This window comes from Syngnathoides biaculeatus, chromosome 9, assembly GCF_019802595.1.
Source record: "Syngnathoides biaculeatus isolate LvHL_M chromosome 9, ASM1980259v1, whole genome shotgun sequence".
In the NCBI taxonomy this organism is placed as follows: Eukaryota; Metazoa; Chordata; class Actinopteri; order Syngnathiformes; family Syngnathidae; genus Syngnathoides; species Syngnathoides biaculeatus.
In genome coordinates this window covers 25,152,444-25,174,426 of record NC_084648.1, presented here as the reverse complement: position 1 = coordinate 25,174,426, position 21,983 = coordinate 25,152,444, and the positions used below count along the sequence as shown (strand labels likewise).

Below are 21,983 nucleotides of genomic sequence, written 5' to 3'. Positions count from 1 at the left end.
AAATTGGTACTGTATGTGTTGACTTCCATCCATCCATTTTCTTTGCCATTTATACTCACGGGGGTCGCGGGGAGTGCTGGAGCCTATCCCAGCTGTCATCGACCAGGAGGCAGGGCACATCCTGAACTGGTTCCAAGCCAATCGCAGGGTGCATGGAGACAGACAACAGTGGCACTAACAATCACTCCCAGGGGCAATTTAGTCCGTCCAATCAATGTTGCATGTTCTTGGGATGTGGGATGAAACCAGAGTGCCCAGAGAAAACCCACGCAGACACGGGGAGAACATGCAAACTCCACACTGGTGGGACTGGGATTGAACCTGGCATCTCAGAAATGTGAGCCCAATGCTTTACCAGGTGCACCACCATGCCGCCTGTGTTGACTTCACTTTTGCTATTTGCTCATGTTTCACATGTTTGCTGTTTCATTTGAAAAGTGTATAATGGCATAATACATTGAAACGTCATTGTACAAGAAAACCTTATACAATGACGTACTTGCCCATTCGTGGTTCATTGTTTGCAGCCCTGTATGTTCGTAGATATTGCTCTTTTTTTCACTACTTAGAACATAGATGGTAAATAACAGGAGGTCACTTCTATTCATCCATCCATCCATTTTCTGAGCCTAATCCTCACGAGGGTCACAGGTGTGCTGGACCCAATACCAGCTGTCATCGGGCAGGAGACAGGGTACACCCTGAACTGATTGCCAGCCAATCGCATGGCACATGGAGACAGACAACAGTCGCGCTCACAATCACATCCAGGGGCAATTTAGAGTGTCCAATTAATGTTGCATGTTTTTTACATGTTGGAGGGAACGGGAGTGCTCGGAGAAAACTCACGCAGGCACAGGGAGAACATGCAAACTCCACACAAATTCTACAGCTCCACCTCCGTGCCACCTAGAGAAGGAGTAATCGCCGATTAAAGTTATGTGTGTTTGGAGAATGCTGTGTTGCACAATGTTAGAGAGTCTTCATCCAAAAATGAAACAGGCCAGGGATTTGTGCACTCTGCTTCCTTTCTGTCTTACGACATTGTTGGACTTGTCCTACACCAGTGGTCCCCAACACCCGGGCCGTGGACCGGTACCGGCCCGTGGATCAATTGGTACCGGGCTGGCGATGAAATAATCAATTAGTTCCGTTGTATTCATTATCCAAGTCTGAACAATCTTTTATTTGGAAAAATGGCCTGATTCTCTAGGTTAAATCTCGGTCACTTCAGCACCATTGTGTCATTGTCTCCCAATACCCCCAGATGGGACCATCTCGTTGGAGAGAAACAAGCTCAGGTGTTAACGTTATGGTGAGTTAAAATTTTCATGGACTTTAAAGCCCAATTGTCATCCCTATGAACATTCTAAAATAGATATTGTAATGAAAAATACATATAACATTATTAACTTCAATGTGAATAAATAGATATGAGCAGAGAGCGCGTCATCCATGTGCAAAGTTGCGGAACTTTCATTCGACATTCAAGTGGTCGCCATATTGGCTGCATCCTCTCTCTGTGACGTCACGCTGGGACATTCCCCATTGAAAATACGCTGTGCCACCTAGAATGGGAGACGAACACGCCTCTTCTGGCACGAAAGCTCTTTTCGAAGAAGAGAACATCTCATAACCGAGTGAAGTGACTGGAGCAATATTACCCTATCGTTTCGAGCCATATTTAGATGATATGGGGATCATGGCCAAGCCGCACGCAGTCAAACCACCTCCCCGTCCAAGCCACCTCCAGACAGCGGTGATGAAAACAACGCCGCTCACGAGCGATGACGACACTGCAGCCAAACCGCCTCCCCGTCCGATCCACCGTGGCCCGGCGCCGTGAAGAGCCACCCCAGCATGGTGCCGGAATGAGCCACTCCGGCCAAAGCCGTGATCACGGCGGATGAGGCACGGCTTCCACGGCGGCTTGTCCGAAGCCGTGCTCGGTGCCAATGGGTACATCGACACATTTAGCATCCCTGACTTAGGTGCGTGGATCTTTTGTTACATTCTGAGAGGATTACGTCGCCCCCCCCCCCCCCAAACTATTATTTGCCAGGGGGGAAGCTTCTTTGTCGTCCTGCACGTGGCCAAACCACCTACACATTAGGGCTGACGCGGAAGCCTTCGCTGTGGAGCTTGACGGGGAAGGCGCACATCAACACATTTAGCACCCGTCATACGTACGCGGATCTTTTGTTACGTTATGACAATGTTCCCTCTAAGCTGCGCATTTGTACACTTGCCACACACTCTCAGTGTAGAGGAAAACAGATCCAGCGCAGAGAACAATAGCCTGATGTGTGTGTTTTTTTTAACATGGCAACACACTGCTTCTCACAAAGAGCTGCTGCTCAGCCACAACAGGCCATACTCAACTTCCTACTTTACCTGACATCCCCCCCTCCATTTTAAAGGGGTACACTCATTGTGACAAACACCCGGGTATGTGAATAATAGAAGAAAAAGTGGTGAAACTGGACGAGATTTTCTCTTTTTTGAGTGAGAAAGATCTGGTCTGAAGCCAAAGTAGAAAGTGCAGGATGAGATGCTGTATAATGTCAAAATTCCACCTTGGGACAGCCTGATTGAGGATGAAAGCACAGATGATACATTGCCCAAAAAGACAATTTTGTATTTTAAATATAGGAGGCAACATAACGTTAACCTTAAAACTGTTTGTGGGCATCATTCAGCTTTCAACGTGCATTGTGGAAGATATTCTGCAAGCAATAATTCAGGTTTATACCAAGAAAAACAGATGGGGATATAATTGTGGGTTAAAAAAAAAAACAAAGACATTTCAAATTTATAATTAATAGTTGGCTTGGAATGGATTTGTATTGTAATGTATTTTTTTGTTTGTTGACATTTTCAGTGTAAGTTTGCAAAATCACAATTTTTTTTTTTTAAATGTTCTGATGGGAATGTAATCTGAACCTCGAAGATGAATACAGTTGCGGAAACTTTGGCTGCTGGAGTGACCATTAGTGAATTAGAAGGCAGATTGGAAAAAGTGGCCAACTTGAGAGCTGACCCATTGACACGTTTGTCTCAGCTACGACTGTACAAGACAGAATTAAATAGACACCAAGAGGTTCCATAAAATATCAGAAATCAACTTAAGAGAACCGTTACTGAACATGAAGATAGAGCGAACGCTGAAGCGGAAAAGCAAGACCGCGCCCTTCGCGCTGAACAAAAAGCAGCCCGACTGAAAAGAGAACAGGGAGTTGCTGTCTACGCTGGGGAACACGCAGCTCGAGGCTCTTCGAATGGGCAAGCAGTAAACAGGTTTTATGTTGCTCAGTTACAATCAAGTAGCAGAATTAAAGTCTCATGTCCAGAATCTTTCAGGTGCTCACGCTGACTCCATTTTGGATCAAACCAGAGGTCCTGAAGACCCAAAAGAATATTCCAAAGGTCCAGCTTTTCCTCCTCATCGGCGTGTGTCTCGTTTCCAAATCTTGCAGGCACCAATGTTAGCAAAAGTTGACCCGGCTACTGGTACCTATGCAATGTTTTACAAATCTTTCTCTCCCACCGATGTGAGTGTGTTGCCGCAGAAACTTCCACCCATGCAATCTGGTGGTGCCAATTGGCTTCAAGCAGTGCAGAGAGTGGTTAATTGGACAAATGTTAACAACAGGTGACATTCGTGTTCTCCTTACGCAATCACGTCCGCTTTCACAGTTAAATACCCTGATGCAAAATTCAGGTTTTTCTGGTCTCCCTGATCATCAGGCTCTTACACGAGAAAATTATTTGACCTTGTCTGCAGCGTTAGAGACTTTATTTCCCGTCCCTGAGTGTTTCATTTCAGATTTGGTTGCTCCCAAAGCAGATGAGGAGGCCGCGACTTTTCTTGACTGAGCCCTCACTGATTACACTCTGAAAACAGGACACCCCCCTATAACCTCCGCTTTGCATTCGCAAGTGTTCCGAGCAGCCATTTTGAAGGGCATTCCCAAGTCTGTGGCACAGGCCATGGAGGCATATCCGGACCTTCGTGCTGAGGTTGACTGGTGGTAAGCATCATTTCACGAGACATGCTCAAGAAAAAGAGTCTAAGGTTGACAAACAAAACAGCAGAAACACAACTTGCCATGTTATAGTTGCAAATCCAAAAACCAGGAAAAAGCCACTCTTGCTCTGATCTAATTTCCCTCTGTCGGTGCCGAGTGCATGATGTATCAAGCAGGTTCATTCGTGGGTCGATGTCATGATCCTGCCGCTCCAGCACGAGCTGTGCGGGTGTCCGCGCAGGTCCGCTGGTTGGAAGGTGCACACCTGCGCCTGATTATGCTGTGGATTTATATTACCGCGATGACAACTGGCCGGCGCCAGTTCGTTGATCTTCATGTCCCGTTCGTGTGCTCCGGTATCCCTGATTGAACCTGTGTGTACCAACCTTCGTCCGTTCTCCGACCAACCTTGTAAGCCTGACTCCTTCGTTACTTCTGCCTGCTTTGATTGTTATCCTGTGTACCGACTCCTGCCTGTCCTCTCACCTGCTCTCTTCGCCCGACGTCCCAACTACCGCTGCTGCACCGGACTGCCTGCTCGATCCCCTACCTCTGCATATAATAAACGTGTCTCTTCTTGAACTACCTTGCATCTTCCGAGTTCCTGCATCTGGGTCCTACTCTCGTTTCGATGGGACGTGACAGTTGAGGTGCGCCCTTGGTGGCCGTAACGTGTGCTTCAATTGTGGACAGCCTGGTCATTGGGCCCACGAGTGCAGACACTGACCTCGAGCGTCTGGATGGAGCACGTGGCTACAATCGAGGAGGTTACAGCCAACCCCAAGACAGCCAATCCAACAATCACAGACTCTTTTGCATTCTTTTCTGTTTGCACCTAACTGTCCAGTCAATCTTTTGGGGAGAGATCTCATCGTCACATGCCCTCTCATCAAATGCAGCCCTGATGGACTCATCCTGGAATTTCCGGATTGTAACACCTGCTGCTGCTCGGCTGCCTCTGCCTCCGGTGCCACCTCCCAGTTCCCGCTTGTTGAACATCACCCTGTGGCATACGCCACTGCCAACATCTACTGGGCAAGAGTGGATATGGACTCCAGTGGCTGAACACTTTTGGACTCTCTGGTCACTTTGGGTTCATAACCTCAGATCTTATGACATGGTAACTGACTGTATGCATTACACTCTGTACTATGACAGATCAGAGGATGAGATCTGTAGCGAAGAATAAATAAATAAATAATAAATTGAAAAAATCATTCGGTTAACATTTACACAGATTTGAGAGATTTGCACACATGACAGTTCATGTTGCATTAAAAGAATGGGAGCAAAACGATTTCCAAACTGCAATCGGTACACCTATTAAACATCAGGACGACATTCTTGAATTGCGAGATGCTTTAATGCTCCCGACAGCGGTTGAAGTCCTTAAATGCAAAGGTCACTCTCGAACTAATGATTTTGTATCAGCAGGAAATGAATCAGCAGATTGAGCAGCAAAAATATGTTGCGGGGTACCGACCAACACTCCAACTAACTGTAATTGAGTCTGAATGTGACAATGAACAGGAGATGACAGTAGAAACAGTTAAGTTGTGGCAGGAAAAAGCAAGTCCAGAAGAAAAGAGTGTGTGGAAGTCGAAAGAGGGTGTCAAAGATGAGGATGGCATATGGCGAAAAGAGGTTAAGTGCATTTCATCTCAGACACAATGGAAAAATCTAATTTCTGAAGCCAATGGAACATGCCATGTAGGTGTGGATGAAACACAGACAACTTCTCGCCTGGGGGCATCCTTTCATGAGACAAATTGTTAAAGATGAACTGCTGGACTGCTGCGTTTGCAGTATGTATAACAGCATGCCTACAAAGAAACCACCACAGGGAGTCCACGATCCGGACGCGGACTCCCCTGGTCAGCTGATTTCAATAGGATTTCACTGACATGATTAAAACTATGTCAGGTTACCGGTATTTACTAGTCATAGTAGTTTCCTTTTTGGAATGGCAAATCTGTAACAGCAGGCATTGTGTTAAAACATTTGGTTACTTATTTGGTTTCACTACATTCACAACCAGACACTCTGCTCGAAATGAATACTTGTAAATCTGTGTGGTTAAAAGTAATTAAACGTAAATAGTCTGAACCTAGGTGTACAAGTCCCTTTCAGTCACGGAGCAGACGGCCACAGCAGTATGTCCTGCGGGAAAGGGGCACACGTGGTTCTACATCTCTTCTACACGACCCGCCAGATCCACCTCAGGTTCAGCAACCCCTCCACCTGACGACAACCGGAAAACCATGTCTTCTCCAGTGCCAGCTGGCACCCGTTGATGACATCATTCGACAAGGAAGCTGACTGTGCCCCAGCTCGACTCATCCCAGAGGAAAAGGCCCCATGCCCGATGCACCACCCATGATGACGACGCTGGCAGCTTTCTTTATGTTTATTTCAAGTGTCGGACTCTTTCGAGTCTGAAAGGGGGGTTGAAGTATGTATTATGCCCATATTTAATCATTACTCCATAATTTCTTCATGTCCTCACTGGGACTCTGCTCTGTAGCCAGATGTGTCCTTGAGCGCATTTCTGCACGTTGGCTATCCTTGATGAACTGCATAATGGACACTTTGAAATAATCCATTGCCAGCTAGAACCGGTTGAGACAAAAACCCTTTGTCTAAGTGGAAAGCCCCGATCTCACGCCACAGGTTTGATACCACCCATAGTCCGCCCTTCTGACAAGATAAAGGATGTGTGCTATCTCTGTACCTTCGCACTTGTGATTTACTCATAAGTGCCTGGAATATTGTGTCAGTAAATTCTTCGAAGAAACTGTTCATCATCTCCAGCCACAATTGTTCTTGTAGACAGACCTGAATTGGTTGAAGACAAATATGAATAATGACAACTGAAGACTATTTTACTTTTATTTCAATTTCATTATTTCCATAAATATGACCTTATACATTTAATCAACAGATAGTGTTGTCCATTTGCTAATCAGACAAGGATGTGTAATGGAGCGCATTGGCTGTCCTTGATCTTTATACGCAGAAAATTGGCTGGTGGCATCCTCCTCTCCCAGGCATTGCCAAGGAGACGAACGGCACCGGATAAGGAGCGGAAAGTTACCATCACATCCCAGAACCAGACTGCGGGGGTGGTTGGGGCAGCCACTTCTACCATGGACACTATGGGCCCATACATATAAAAACCTTGTGTTACCAGGCAGCGCTTGTCTTCTTCTTTGGCTATCCTTCCAGAAGACACACATCTCATGTGTGGCAGATACCTCGATAAGACCCGGATGTCTGTATTGCACATTCCTTTGTAATAAATCCATTTGCTGTTAACTTTTTCTAATCATTGGTCATCCCTTCCTCGATCAGCGAACACGCGTAGGGTCCAAACTCGCAAATCCCTACAAATTCTTGGTGACCCCGACTGTAAGTCGAGGGAGGTAGACGACCGTTGGCCGTCGACAGATGAGATAGAGACGTGTGAGAAACACACGAGTGTTATACGGACAAGTCGAGGGTAGTCGTCTGTACTTCTGACTTCTCCAGGTCACGACCAAAACCAAAGGTAAGCAGAAGCCTGTTTACTGTCAAATTCTGCATGATTAACTGCCTACATTTGGAAGTCATTGGTATCAGATTGTTCATGCCTCATATGAGTTATTGAGAATAAGCGATAAAGAGAATAAGAGATATAGAGAATAAGAGATAAAGAGAATAAGAGATAAAGAGAAGTTGTATATCTCGTCGTAGCTGACGTATATTGTAGTTGTACAATTGCACGGTGAGGTTGACCTTGTACACCGAAGGGGGATGGGATCCCTTAAAAACAGAGGGTTTGCCATCGGTTTGAGCCTGGGACGTCGCACGGTGGCATACGAAAATAACGAATCGTATAGGCTAATTTGTTGCGCGATAGGAATTTGGTTGGGTTTAGTCGAAGAAGAATGACCGCAAAATTAAATAAATAATCATGGTTGGTGAATTTGATCATGAATGTCCTGAATATAATCCAACTAAACATGAAATGTATATTGAAAATGAGCGGCAAATGAAGGCTAATGTTCATAAAAAGAAACAAGATAAAGAAAGGAAGAGCCCATTAAAATAATGGCAAAAGCACAATTAGGGTAAAATTCACAATTGGGACAAAACTAATGATGAAGTTATAGGAAACTGACAGAGACTATGTAAATACAATATAAATATCAATGTAAAAGACTGAAAGATGTAAGAGACAAATTGTTTAAGGGCTCATGGAATTAAAAGAGGTGAACAGAGAAAGGCATTTCGCATTGATGGTAATGGTGACAGTGATGCCAAAGTTGAAGCAAAATGGTAATGGTAATGGTAAGGGTTGAGAAGGGTTGCGTCAGGAAGGGCATCCGGCGTAAAAATTGTGCCAAACATATATATGCGTTCATCTGAGATGACACGCTGTGGTGACCCCGAAAGGGACAAGCCGAAAGAAACACACATTCTGTTATGGCAGCACAGGGGCAGAGCTGGTAAAGTGTTGGCCTTACTGTCTGGAGATTGCATGTTCTCCCTGTGCCTGCGTGGGTTTCCTCCCACATCCCCAAAACACGTAACACGAGTTGGACACTCAAAGTTGCCCCTAGATGTGATTGTGAGTGCAACTGTTGTCTGCCTCTATGTGCCCTGCGATTGACTGGCAACCAGTTCAGGGTGTACCCCGCCTCCTGCCCGTTGAGAGCTGAGATTGGCTCCAGCACGCTTCACGACTCTTGTGAGGATAAGCGGTAAAGGGAATGGATAGATATTAAATTATATTATTAATATTTTCTATAACACGCAAACAAAACGTTACAAGGTTGAAAACTCTTCTTTTTTCTCATGCTTTTTAGAATTTATCCACGTCTTGATCATGTTACTTGCACTGTATGCGGTTTTAAATGTCTTAAATTGTCAGAGAGAGGTTCCATACTCCTGTTACAGCTGCACCCACTTCTTTTCCCTATGTTAAACGACCCACTTGAGCACTTGAGGAACTGTACTAAACTTTGGACTGAATTGACTGGATGTCACCCTGGGCAGTCTGGTTAGGAGGAGGCTATGTTCAGGGCTGCGATCCTGGCAGGTCTCCCTGAACCAGTACAGACCACTCTTAAAGCTGACCCTGACTTCCTGTCCGGAGATGAGCCTCGATTTAGACGACACTTAGTGCATCACCTCAAAATTTATTCAAGCCAACAACAGGGTAAGGATAATGAAATTACTAAACTCCAAAAAACAACTTCTTAAATTACAAGTAGCACAGGCAAGACGTAAAGGTCCAAAACCACACCAGATGTAATTCTTTGGCAGGCACAACCACCTAGACTGGCAGGTGGGTTCCGAAGGCGTGATGGGGCCAGTGGACAGTGCAACAACATCAACGTGATCAAGGATGTTTTTGGTTGTGGTTCTCCCAATCACTGGATTAAAGATTGTCTTACAGCTCCTCCACCTAAAGGTCCAATCCAAGGGCGTGGTGGCTGGTCCAACAACCGAGGGGGCCAAGACAGAGGCAGAAATTACAGCTTTGGCGGCCCAAACTGGCAGCAGGATGGACAGCAGCAGATTGGACAGTCCAACTAGGGGTGCCCGGGAAGCCAGGGGTCTTGTGATGTAGGTGCCATGATCACCATCTCTGTTGTGGGGTGAAAAGTGAACACTCTCGTTGACACAGTGGCAACACACTCCTCACTCAACATCTCGCTCCCAGACACTTTATTGTCACAACACACTGTGCAATTGATGGGCTTCTCAGGGACTCAACAAGCCCTGTAATGGACTCGAACCCTACCGAAAATCTTGGCCGGACAGACCTTCCACTATTCGTTTATAATGCCGACAGCTGACACCTTCTGCCATTCTGGACAATGGCTTATGACACTTGTGAGTGAACCAAATCCAACTGTGGACATTTATTGGGCCCGACTTGAACCAGAAACACCGCTCAAACCTGGTCTCATACATCCATTTCTGTTGTGGAAGCCCTGGTTAAACACTCTTCGGGCTTACATGCCTCCACTAGATCCATACCACTGAGAACTTTGCATACATACAAGGTGATCCTTGGGACATTACATCCACACATATATATGCAGCATGCGAGTGTAGCAGCATCCTGTTGTCTAACACCAGATCAAATGACATGGTTAAAAATGCAGGAAGAGTCAGTACCCCATATTTCACTCGCTCTGTCTCCAGGACACATTGGCCAGCAGGTGGAACCCATGGTGAAACGACTGACTGAAATGACTGACTGGGACGACACACCACTCCCTAATGTACAGATCTCCAAATCTGCAGATCCATGCTGCACAATTGTTCCTGACACACCTCAGACAACTAATATCTCCACATTAGAACACGAGACCCTAACTAGAGAACACGGACGTGACTACTCTGACCATGACGACGCCGAGTCAATGTTAAACGAACTGCCTAAATTAGTTTGGTTCTCTGGACCCTTTGATGTTGGACATTGTACTAAGACACCCTACATCAAAATAACTGTTTTTCCAGGATCTCATGTTTACAGACCTCAATATTCTTGGCCCGCGGCTGCGAATAAGGGGATTGTCACGACCCATCGGTGCCGGAAAGTACCCAAATGCAGGACTCCGGAGACGCAGAGGCAGTTTGGGAAAAGTGTTTATTCATTCCAAGGTCGGGGATCAGGCAGTCAACTGGAGCAGCGGTAACCAGGACGTCAGGTGTAGAAGGCAGGTCAGCGGGCAAGCAGGGATCGGTACACGGGATATCAGTCGGAGAAAGCAGCAGTATAAAGAGCGTCAAGCTTACAGGGTTGGTCGGAGGACAGGCGGAGGTCAGTACACAAGGATTCAGGATCAGAAACGAGGAAGTGCAGGAACGAGGCATGGATGGCAATGATCTGACAAAGGCAGACCGTCCACTGGGTCCTATATATACTGGGGTTGATTATCACCGATGAGGCGCAGGTGTGCGCCTCCTAATAAAAGCTGGTGCATAGGGGACCTGCACAGCCAGGGCTGGGACCAGCAGGACCATGACAGGGATGGAGGACAGTCTCACTGGCCTGTGGAATTCTTGAGTCCTGGAAATATCTACCTCCTCGTGGTGTACCCCACTCAGGCCAGTTTTAAAAGCAGATGGTAACACTTATCTTATGGCGCAAGAGGACGACATCATGGAGCCTACCCGGATAGGAAATGCTAGGTCCTACGGCAGGCAGTTTGCCGGTTGTCGTTCCCGGCGCTGCCGAGTGTTTCCTGCTGAGTCTTATAATGGCCAGACCGTTCTGTCACGACCCATTGGTGTGGGAGAGTGTCAGGTTCACCAGTCAGACATTCATTAAACAGGACAAAAAAGGAAGCAAAGACACCAGTTCAAGTCTCACGAGGAGAGAGGTGAGGAACTGAATTGGAGCAGAGCAAAGCATTTCTTCATTGCAGGCAGAAACAGTAACTGAATTGGAGCAGAGCAAGGCATTTCTTCATTGCAGGCAGAGCAGTAACTGAATTGGAGCTGAGCAAAGCATTTCTTCATTGCAGTCAGAAGCAGTTACTTAATACTATTTACAATTATTTCTTCATTATCCTCCTGTTTATCCTACATTTCCTCAAATCCTTAAATCATCTAATAGATCACCCTTTCGGCTTGCACTCGCAGGAAAATATAGCACTAATTACTTGTAATCTTCTGGATCAGAGAACAGGTCTGGAAGAGAAGTCATAAAATCAACATCGTGGTCAACAATATCACTGTCATTACTCTGTTGTGCCAATAGTGGATATATTTCTACCAATTTTGAATTTGTCGGGGCAATAGCAGTGGTTATAAGTTGGTTAAGTGATGCCTTTATGCAGGGAATACAACAACATCCACACAATGCAAGAATAGCTGCAAACAGCTATAGACACTAGGACAGAGAACACCAAATTTTTAGATTTGCCAAATCTTTTTTTTTCCCCCACCACTCAGACCTGGCTGATGTGTTTACACCAGAGTGCTCCTTCATCTTGTGGTTCAGGGTGCGGAGGCCTTGAATGGCCCTTGTGCGTGACCCATCGGGTGCTGTGATATTTGGAATAAACAACACTGGTCACCGAACATTTAGCAGTCACCACCCTTCTCGGCCAGGAGCATGTCGACTGCTATGCGGTGCTGGAACGTCATGAGTGAGGTTGCAGCTGGTTGTTCCGTTATGGCAATAAAGCCTGCTTCCGTATAATTACCTAGTTTCTGTACATTGTAATGTATGTAGTTGATTCTGTCAACGTTTTTATTCAGAGTTATCCATAACGAGACGGATTCCCATCCTGCAGCAATCTCGTGTACCAACTTATACTCATCTGGTATGCAGTTGGGATGCCATTTGCATCAATGTATGTCAGATCTCTATCTTTCCAAGAGTACCTTCGCCTTCGGGAGAACCCAAGGGGAGGTCCAAAGATGGATGCGGCCAATTGTATATCCTCTGCTTTGGATGGAAACACAGTCACAGATAAGAGCAGTGATACCAGTGTACACGTTCCTGCTGCATTTATCAGTGTCATACAACTTTTGACCAACACACCACCACAACAAATCGCTGCATGGGAGCAGTGGGGCAGTTTGCAGATGGATATCATGACACCATGTTTTGTTGAGACTTCCCACCTTAAAATCTGTCCCTGTAAAGCTAACACAGGAGAAATTAGCCAGTGCAACATTAGTAGAAAATATGAGTTTATCATTTACTGCCTTAATTGTTGGATAAACACTTTTCCATTTCTGAAAAGTGATGTTAGCAGTTGTTTTAGTCATTACCTCCAGGGTACATTGTGTTGTGATTTCTGTTGGAATTACACCCATTAGTGGCCCAGGGCCCATGCATGTGATGTAACTATAGTTTACCTTGTTAGCTGCATTCGACATTAATAACAACCAGTTTTGTTTCCTATTTGTAAAAAAGATAATCATAATAATGAAAAAATGTTCCTCAGGCTTTTTCGGTTAAAATATTCCCTCCATAGTATACGTACTTTTTTGTATGGTATTCAGGTTTAAGGTAGCATTAAATTGGCAAATGGTGAGAAGAAAGTGGGGGTTTCATTTAGCATAAGCCCAAAGATGGAATCCCCAGCAATTAGACTCTGCCAAGGAATTTAAAAAGTGCTGAACTGATTCACTGGAAGGCACACATGGAGTCCTCCTCTCATGCCTCGGTGACTCCCGCATAGTTGTTTACCAATGTTATTTGAAATGAGGTTGCACCTCTTTATCTTATGTGTGATAGGCATAGTTGACTGAGTATAATTATTGGTTCTGTTGTTATGCATTTTTGTCAGCTTTACAGGTGTCCAAAAGTAGCATATGAACAAAAATATCATTACGGCTGTCAATGTTGCAGCCCAACATGCTATCATATTATTTAGCCATTTTGAAGTCATGTCGACAAAGTCACCCCTAAATGAGTCAAGTGTCTTTTAAATCTTCACCAGCCTTCAGGTATTTTCAGATCTTATAAATCTGCACCCACCGTGTGCTGGACTTTGCTCACCTTTCCCCTTGGGTGACTCGGCTGAGATGAGTTTTTACAGTGTGTAAGGTGTATCCACGTGTTTCTTTCTGCGATTTTGTCCATGTCATTCAGCTCTTGCTCAGTCTACGCCAGTGTTCAGGTAAAACTGCATGTACAGTAGATGTTAATTAATAAACAGACATCGGATGAATAGACAAATGGCAGTAATAAGGTTATTAAAGCACAGCAACTTGGTACATTTTTTTTTTCTTATGGTGGAGTGCAGGGATGTCAACCTCATTTCTCTTGCGGGCCACGTTGTAGTTTGGGTTTCCCTCAGAGGGACATTTTGAGTGAAGGCAGCGTGGGATCGATTCCCGCTCAGTGATGGTGTCGACATCTGCACTGCGACTGGCTGGCGACCAGTTCGGGGTGTAGTCTGCCGCTGCCTGAAGTTACCTGGGGTTGGCTCCAGTTCTCTCTCCGAATAAATGCAGAAGGTTGCGTCAGGAAAGGCATCCGGCGTAAAAAATAATCAAAAAGACAGTTACTGCCGCACCACCATGACAATGGCACAAAAATTACACATCAATGCTGATAAAATTCCCAATTTGTTTCTAGTCCTATCAGATTGATGCATGTGAAATTTCTGAGTGACACGCCATTAGAAAACAGTTTTTTTGTTTTTCAAGAGAAGTTAATGGATACACAGATTCCCCAAACTTTTTTGTATGTAGTTATCCAATTTGTTTTGTTTTTATTTTATTTTATCTATTTTTTGGGGGGTGGGACCTTAAGTGGTTCCCACAGGTACCACTGAACAGAAAAATTAAAATAACGGCAACAGCAAAATTTAACTGTTTAGTCACCATTATGACAGCAGTCTCACTCCCATGTGTAACCGGACTACAGCGACCTTGGCAGTGAGAATGAGAACAGCTATCTTACAACTGGCCAATAAAAAAAATTGTTTTGTTTGTGTTAACAATGGTTTCAAAAGCAATAACTTTCTTACAATCAACAAATGAACTCAAGTACCCCAATTTGCAATTTTTTTAGATGTTTGGGGTTGTTAATAACTCCTGAAAGGGACCCACTTGTGTGAGTTTATTTTTTTTTTCCCATCATTGATCTATCTCTTATTGTGTGGAAAATATTGGTAATTTGTATGGTCTCCCAAACAGTGTTTTGAATGGAATGAGACCCTTACGTTCTAGTAATGTATGTATAGTTAGACTAAATCTATCATTATGTCCAAATTGCCCCTACGTGTGATTGTGAGTGCGGCTGTTTGTCTCCATGCGCCCTGCGATTGGCTGGCAACCAGGTCAGGGTGTACCTTGCCTTCTGCCCGTTGACAGTTGGGATAGGCTCCAGCCCTCCCTGCGACCCTTGTGAGGATAAGTGGCTCAGAAAATGGATGGAGAGATGAATGGATGTGTAGCTTGAGGAAACTGTTTTGGATGCACATTCCCTTGTGGATTATGTCGCACACAGATCAAACAAGCCCTACTAAAAAAGTTTTTGGGATACAAGTTAAATCCATGAATCATGTAATGCCTTCTTACCAGGGCTACCATTCCCCCTGTTGAGACCTTAGACTTCCCATGGCTCAAGATTGCCGCCCACCTAAAAAATGTTTTTGGTAGAATTTTTTTTTTTTTGTATCTGTGCTGACATATTTCCCATTTTGTAATGTAGTACCTTATTTTTTCCACATTTTTAGTTATGCTGGTAAGCTTTGTTGTTGCATTTTGTTTAGCACATCATCTCAAAGTATATCTTCATTTGTTACATGGTCAGCTAATCCTATAAATGTTTTGGCTGCTGCTTATTTTGCTGTTTTATCTGTAAATCCATTTCCTAATGATTCTTTATCTGTATTTGATGTGTGTACTGCACATTTACATATGGCTATTTCTTTTGGTAATTGAACTGCTGTGAGCAAATTTTGTCATGGGGAGTTTTATTAGTTTTGCACACAACCTGTTTACATTAATTTCCTTGCTTATCTTATTTTGTGCTAAAAAAAAAAAAAAAAGATATTTAAATTTAAATTGTGTGCAACTAGAATCCCTGATGGTGTAGTGGTACGCACACCTGCCTTTGATGTGGGCAGCGTGGCATCGATATCTGCCCTGTGACTGACTGGCGACCAGTTCAGGATGTATTCCGGCTTTCACCAAAAGTTAGCTGGGATAGGCTCCAACTTTCCCGCAACTCTTGTGAGGATAAGCAGCTTAGATAATGACATGACATGACAAATTGCGTCCCAGCCTCAGCCAGAATGTGCCTCCAGCAGCCCTGAGGTGAACCGCTGATATACATAATCAGTGAAAACCAGTATTACCCAAAAAAAAAATCTGCTTAAAACAGTGCCGATTTTGAGTCATGGGCCTTGCCATGTCTCAACAGGAGGGATGGTAGCTATTATACACAGATTTTTTCGCACCTTTTGGATTCAATTCTTACTCAAAAATATTTTGTAGATCATGTCTTAATTGCTGCAAACACAATATTCGAGGGAACTGCCGACCTAAGAGAGGGCAGTTTCCCCAAGCTCGTCATCCTTTTGAGTTTTTACACATTAATTTTATTGAGTTAAACAAAGTCCAGCATTACAAATGTTGTTTAGTATTGATCTGCCCTTTATCTAAATGGGTGGAGATTTTTCCATTTACAAGTGCTGATGTTATTACTGTGGCAAAGTTCTTGTAAACATATTATTCCTTCTCATTGAATCCCAGAAAAATTGTACTGCAACAATGGGCCACATTTTGTTAATGAAAAAAAAAATCAGTGAAGTAGCTGTAAATCTAGAAATAACTTTTAAAAAATTGTGCAGAATTAGTGGAACGAAGCAATGGGACAGTGAAGTCTTGATGAAGGAAAACTATGGAACATACAGGGAGAACTTGAGAATATTTACATTTAATAAAACTGGATGTGAAAATAACCCCAACAGATAAAGGATTTTTCCCATTTGAAATAGCATCTGGTAGATTAGATTTGATTAGACTGCCCATGGTAGAGCAGCTCGTGGAGCAGTCAGAAGAAGAAAATACTTTCAGTGATTGGATGAAAGAGATTCTGATAAATAAAACTGTGAAAGAAGTAAATGATCTGCCGCCAACTGTACCTTCTTCACAGGTGCTGTTGGTGTCAATTAGTGATTGGGTCCTGAGAAAAGTCATCAAGAGGAAGTGTTGGTCCTCACCTAGCTGGGAAAGTCCCTACCAAGTCTGCTGACCACTCCCACGGTGATAAAGATAGCAGAATGTCCCACATGGATACACTTGTCCCACTGCAAGCCTGTGGCTCCCTTTTCATTCAACGACGAGTAGCGGTGGAAGTCCGGCTACAAAGGGTGGGGTAGCAATAGGCTGCCCTGGTCTCAAACCGATGAAGAATTCAGCTGATCCGGGCTTGGGCATGTTAGGTAAAGGAGAGGCACTATTGGGACTGCTGGCTTTAGTACTGATCGGAGCATGGCTCCTCCGCACTGGCCAGTCTGGCACTGTACGTGTTCGCCACTAGATCTATGGACATGAATCATCATGGACCAAGGACAATCCCACCTCTTCAATGGACGCCAACGCCTAGTACTCGTATGTGAAGATGGTGTCCCTCCGTGGACAACCAATGACAGGTCAATAAGTCTGGTGAAGCTGGAACTACTCAGACGCCCCACCATGAAAAGAAGTCTCCAGCAGCAACGAGTCTGACAATGTCAGCAATTCCAAATGCTGGTCCCAGACTTCATCCCAGGCCGTGAAAGAATGCAGACAGAAACCATCTCAGGTCTTCAGGAGGGACCTGATCACCACCATGAAGGTGCAGGACCCGTCCCAGCTCAATGCAGAGGATTACTATGTCCTGGCCGATCTATGGAAGCAGAAGTGGGAAAAAGAGTGTCCAGGGGCCTGAGAGCCCGCAGTCCTGGGCGCTAACCGACAAAAGCAAGGAAGTCAAGTTTGTCAGGCCCAAGAAGTTGATCCACAGGTCGGACACCCTGGCTCTCAGTTATGTGGACATCAGAACTTTTGTGGAGGGCATGTGTCACTATGACCTCAATGAGGAAGACGTCACCTGGCTGCAGGTCATCAACGAGGAGTTTGCAAGATTGGCCCTTCCGCCACAGGATGAATTCGCCATGGAGTGCTCCTTGGAGGAGTTTTAGCGCCATTGTCATAACAACATGACACATACTACCGACACACAGTAGGGCCTTGGCATCAAGTACAACGAGAATGTGGTGTGCGACGTGCCAGTTCCCCAAAGGAGAGGACAACAACAAGAAGGTGTTCTACAACAAGTGCAATATCTGCATCCACCAGGTTTGTTACGGCATACAAAAACTCCCAAAGAGCAGATGATTGGATATACACCTTAGGTATCCTGCCAAAGTGCCAGTTGTGCCCGAAGAAGGGCGATGCTATGAAGCCCACCCGCAATGGAACCAAGTGGGTCCATGTCAGCTGTGCCTTGTGGATCCCAGAGATGAGCAATGGGAACTCGGAGAAGATGGAGCCTGTCACCAACGTGTCGCACATTCCCAGAAACAGGTGGTTGCTCAACTGTTGCCTGTGTAAAGAAAGATGGTAGCCTGCATCTATTGCTCTGACAAAAACTGCCCCATTACCTTCCACGTAACTTTCGGCCTCCACTCCGGCCTGGAGATGACCATCATCACCCAGGACGACAAAATCAAGTTCAAGTACTACTGGCCCAAGCACTCGGGCCTTAAGAGGAGTGACTGTGGAGCGGGACTCCACCACTGAAGTTGAGTAATGAGCAAGGCGTCGGGAGTAAGAAGGGCAAATTGAGAGGAAGGGTTAGCGGGGACAATGAAGAGGACATGACCGCCCTTGGCGTCATCCCTTCCGCCTCGTCGTCCCCCTCATCGTTGCAGTCATCTTTGTGTTTTGTTCGTCAATGTGACCCGCAGGAAAAACGCGTCAATGTCCGCAAGATGAAATTGCAAGAGATGGAGGAGATTTTCTACCAGTTTGTGGACGCCGAGGATGTGGGCATTCACCTCAAGATGCCACCAGAGATAGTTGACTTCCTGTACCACGACTGGAAGCTGAAGCGCAAAGCTAACTTCAACCAGCTGCTGCTCACGCCTAAGAAGGACGAGGAGGACACCCTGGCCAGACGTGAATACGAGGTGTTGCTGAGACGACTGCAGCTATTCACACACCTCCGCCAAGACCTAGAGAGGGTCTGCAACCTGACTTTAATGGTGATGAAGATGAAACATTCCATGTAGCAAGTTCAGGAGCAGATCTTCCACCACCAAGTCCAGCTCATAGACCAAGAGCTCCTCAGTAGTAATCCATCAGAGCAGGGTCTGCAGAGTCACTTCTCTTTAGACCGACTAAGCTCTCAGTGGACTCAAACTTGGACCCCATGGAACTGCTCGGAACATAAGACGAAACGATAATCAAAGCAGGGCAAGGGGAAATCGTGTGGAAAAAAAGCTCTGACTCACTGCAGGTATCTAAGGACGACACCAGAACCCTTGAGGCCAAACCCTTGGAGGTCAATGAGTTGGATCACGACTCCAGATGCCCAAACCATCCTAACGACAACATTGTGCTTCGCCACATGAAGTCCCTGAAGCAGGAGGTGACAGCTCAGGAAGTCAAGAGTGTGAGACTGTACTGGAAAACCATTCAGATTGAGGCCCTGGTGCCTGAACAGCGGTGAAAAAAAACAGCCGGAGCATGAGGGCTGAATGTGGAAGTGTTGGACTGAAGTTTTAGAGGTCTCAAAGCCCTGAAGAGCGGCTATTGCTCTAAGACTCTGAAAAAAAACATTCCCATCTGACTGGTAGACAGTAGATCATCAGACACTGGAGAAACCAGAAGAAGCAGGAAATTGGTTGTGTTGAAGCAAGAGACCATGCTGGATGGGACCATGGTCAGCACTGCGTTTGACAATACAATGGGCATGGGCATTGTGGGCACCACCATGGGAACACTGTGGTACATAGACTAGTCGGACAACAGCAACATCCGGATGGTCAGCGGCCACAAAGAAAAAGGTGAATGATTTGGCCTTTCAGACGGATGAGACCCATTTTGCCACCTGCAGTGAAGACGGCAGTCTGAGGGTGTACTCCATCCCCAGTAATGACCTGGTGGTGCAGTTCTATGTGCTCAACCAGTTATCACCTGTGTGTGTTGGAGCCCATTCCGGGTCTGCAGCGTGTGTGACGGGATATAACGATGGCACCCTGCGCATCTTTCGGCCCGCCTCCTCGGAAATGGAGAGGAAGCTACATTCCCATCGCATTGCTGTCACTGCTGTTCAGTACGCTGACAACGGTGACGTGATCCTCTCTGGTGGGAAAAAATGGTCTCATGGCTGTCAGTCGTGCCCTGGATGGATCAACCATCCACAATTTCAGGGACTACAAAGCGGCCGCCATCACCACCACCCAGTGGGTTTGTGAACAGTGTAAGGAATTTGGACTGGTTTGGAATGAGCTGTGGTCGGCTGTCAGCGTTGACAGGTGCTTCAGTGTGTGGGCAGCTGAGTGGTTCAAATGCAAGTGTGGTTTACCGAACTGGTTCACACTTCCTGCGCAACCGTATTGCCTGCCATGTTGGGGAAATCTTCCCTCATTATCTCCTTGGTTGGACAGGAGACCCCCAAAGGTTTCATCTCGAGCTGAAGAAGACCCAGACGTCTGTATTGCACATTCCTTTGTAATAAACCCATTTGCTGTTAACTTTTTCTAATCATTGGTCATCCCTTCCTCGATCAGCGAACACGCGTAGGGTCCAAATTCGCAAATCCCTACACAAGCCACCGCCATATTCACACAAATGGGATCATTATCATTGAAAAAAAATCAATGTCACCACAATAAGATTACGCCATGGTATGGTCCTACACTTTCAGTGACGTAAACACATTAGCTTACCTCGACTTTGTAGCTTTTGTTTTTCATCGAAGCATGCACACTTCCACAAATAACTCTGGCATGGATCTTCACACTATTCACCCAGTTGGACTTGGAGTTTAAACCCTTTTTGACGTGTTCCGGGACATTCGAAAAGAAATTTGTAATAGCAAAAATGCTTAACAGCTTTGCCAGCGCTAAGACACATGGGTCCGGAAGTAGACTCACTACGTCACATTGAACAACTGGATAACGTACGGCAGAGTTAATGACGTAGAATAAAAATTGGACTGTGCACTCTGCATCCATCATTGGTTCCGGCATGGGCAACAGGCTCTGACTTCTGGTCAGGGCAAAAAACATGGTCAACATTCACACATTGTTATGGAAAACGATGCGATAAATATACAATAATTAATCATGAAGGTTAAGATGAAACACACTAACTGGTGAAAATTTACTTCGTTGCGACCTCCTGCACATTTTTGACAGCTAACAGCGCAACAAAAAAGCTAAACCTAAAATATTCCAATTAAATTCCACGTTGTTTCATAATCTACAATTGTAAGGATGTCAAAGGACGTCATCTTTTACGTGAAATAGTACACAAAGTAATGTTTTGTCATGACAGAAAGTTGAACCCGAATTACAACGTGAAAAGGGCCTGTGGGCAGTCCAGTTTTTATTCTACGTTATTGGGCGGAGGTTAGTAACGCTAGTGCTAACCCCTTATCATGGCGAAACAAGCGGGCAGGGAATGTGATGTGATGTGTGAATGTGACGTCGTCTTCCTAAGCCAAAGTAAAAAAGAACTGCGGTTCTTTCAAGATGGAATGGCTGTCGGAGTTTGTCCAAATAGAACAACAAGCGGTGAAATTGGGTGAGATCTTTTCTTTTTGCAGTTAGAAAGGTCTGCTCTGCAAAACATGCATCAAAGCTGAAGTTGTGAGCGAGTTTTCCAAAGGAAAAATATGGACTAAATGGAAGCTGGACTACTTCAAGCAACATATTCAGCAGAAAAGTCATTTTAATGCTATTGGAATAATACGAAGACTCAAGATGGGAAAAGAGACATTATGCCGGGAGAGCGCAAACGACAGGAAGAAAAAGGATGAGCTATTACTCAAAGAAAAAATCTGACCCAGATCCAGCACTCATTTCTTGACAATTTTTGCGTTTTTTTGCGAGCACAGACATCTTTACAAAGCAGACAGTTTCTGTCTAAATAGACATGAGTTATCGGCTGCCAACATTTTTTACTGTGTACGTCATTCACCGCCCCGAGAAGAAAACGTTTACAAAAATCAAATACGAAAGGACGCAGTTGTTCACTAACAATTGGAGGAACAAGAAATAAGGCGAGCCAGTCTCAGTGTGGCTTTTGATAAGGTCATTATCTCTCGTTTCAATGGTTTGGGAACATCATAATATATTGCTGAACAGGTTGAAAACGTGGGTAGGACTAAATGGAATGGTCCTTAAATGGCAATATGGGTTCCTTGAGGGTCAATTCTTGGACTCCTCCTGTTCAGCCTTTACATTCTAGCCTTTGGTCCAAATTTTCAAA

At 45.1% G+C, this 21,983-nt stretch overlaps 1 pseudogene; it reads left to right on the top strand.

Moving 5' to 3' along the window:
* Nucleotides 1-5,847: 5,847 nt before the first annotated feature.
* Nucleotides 5,848-19,243, top strand: LOC133505903 (protein Jade-1-like; annotated as a pseudogene).
* The last annotated feature ends 2,740 nt before the right edge of the window (nt 19,244-21,983 follow it).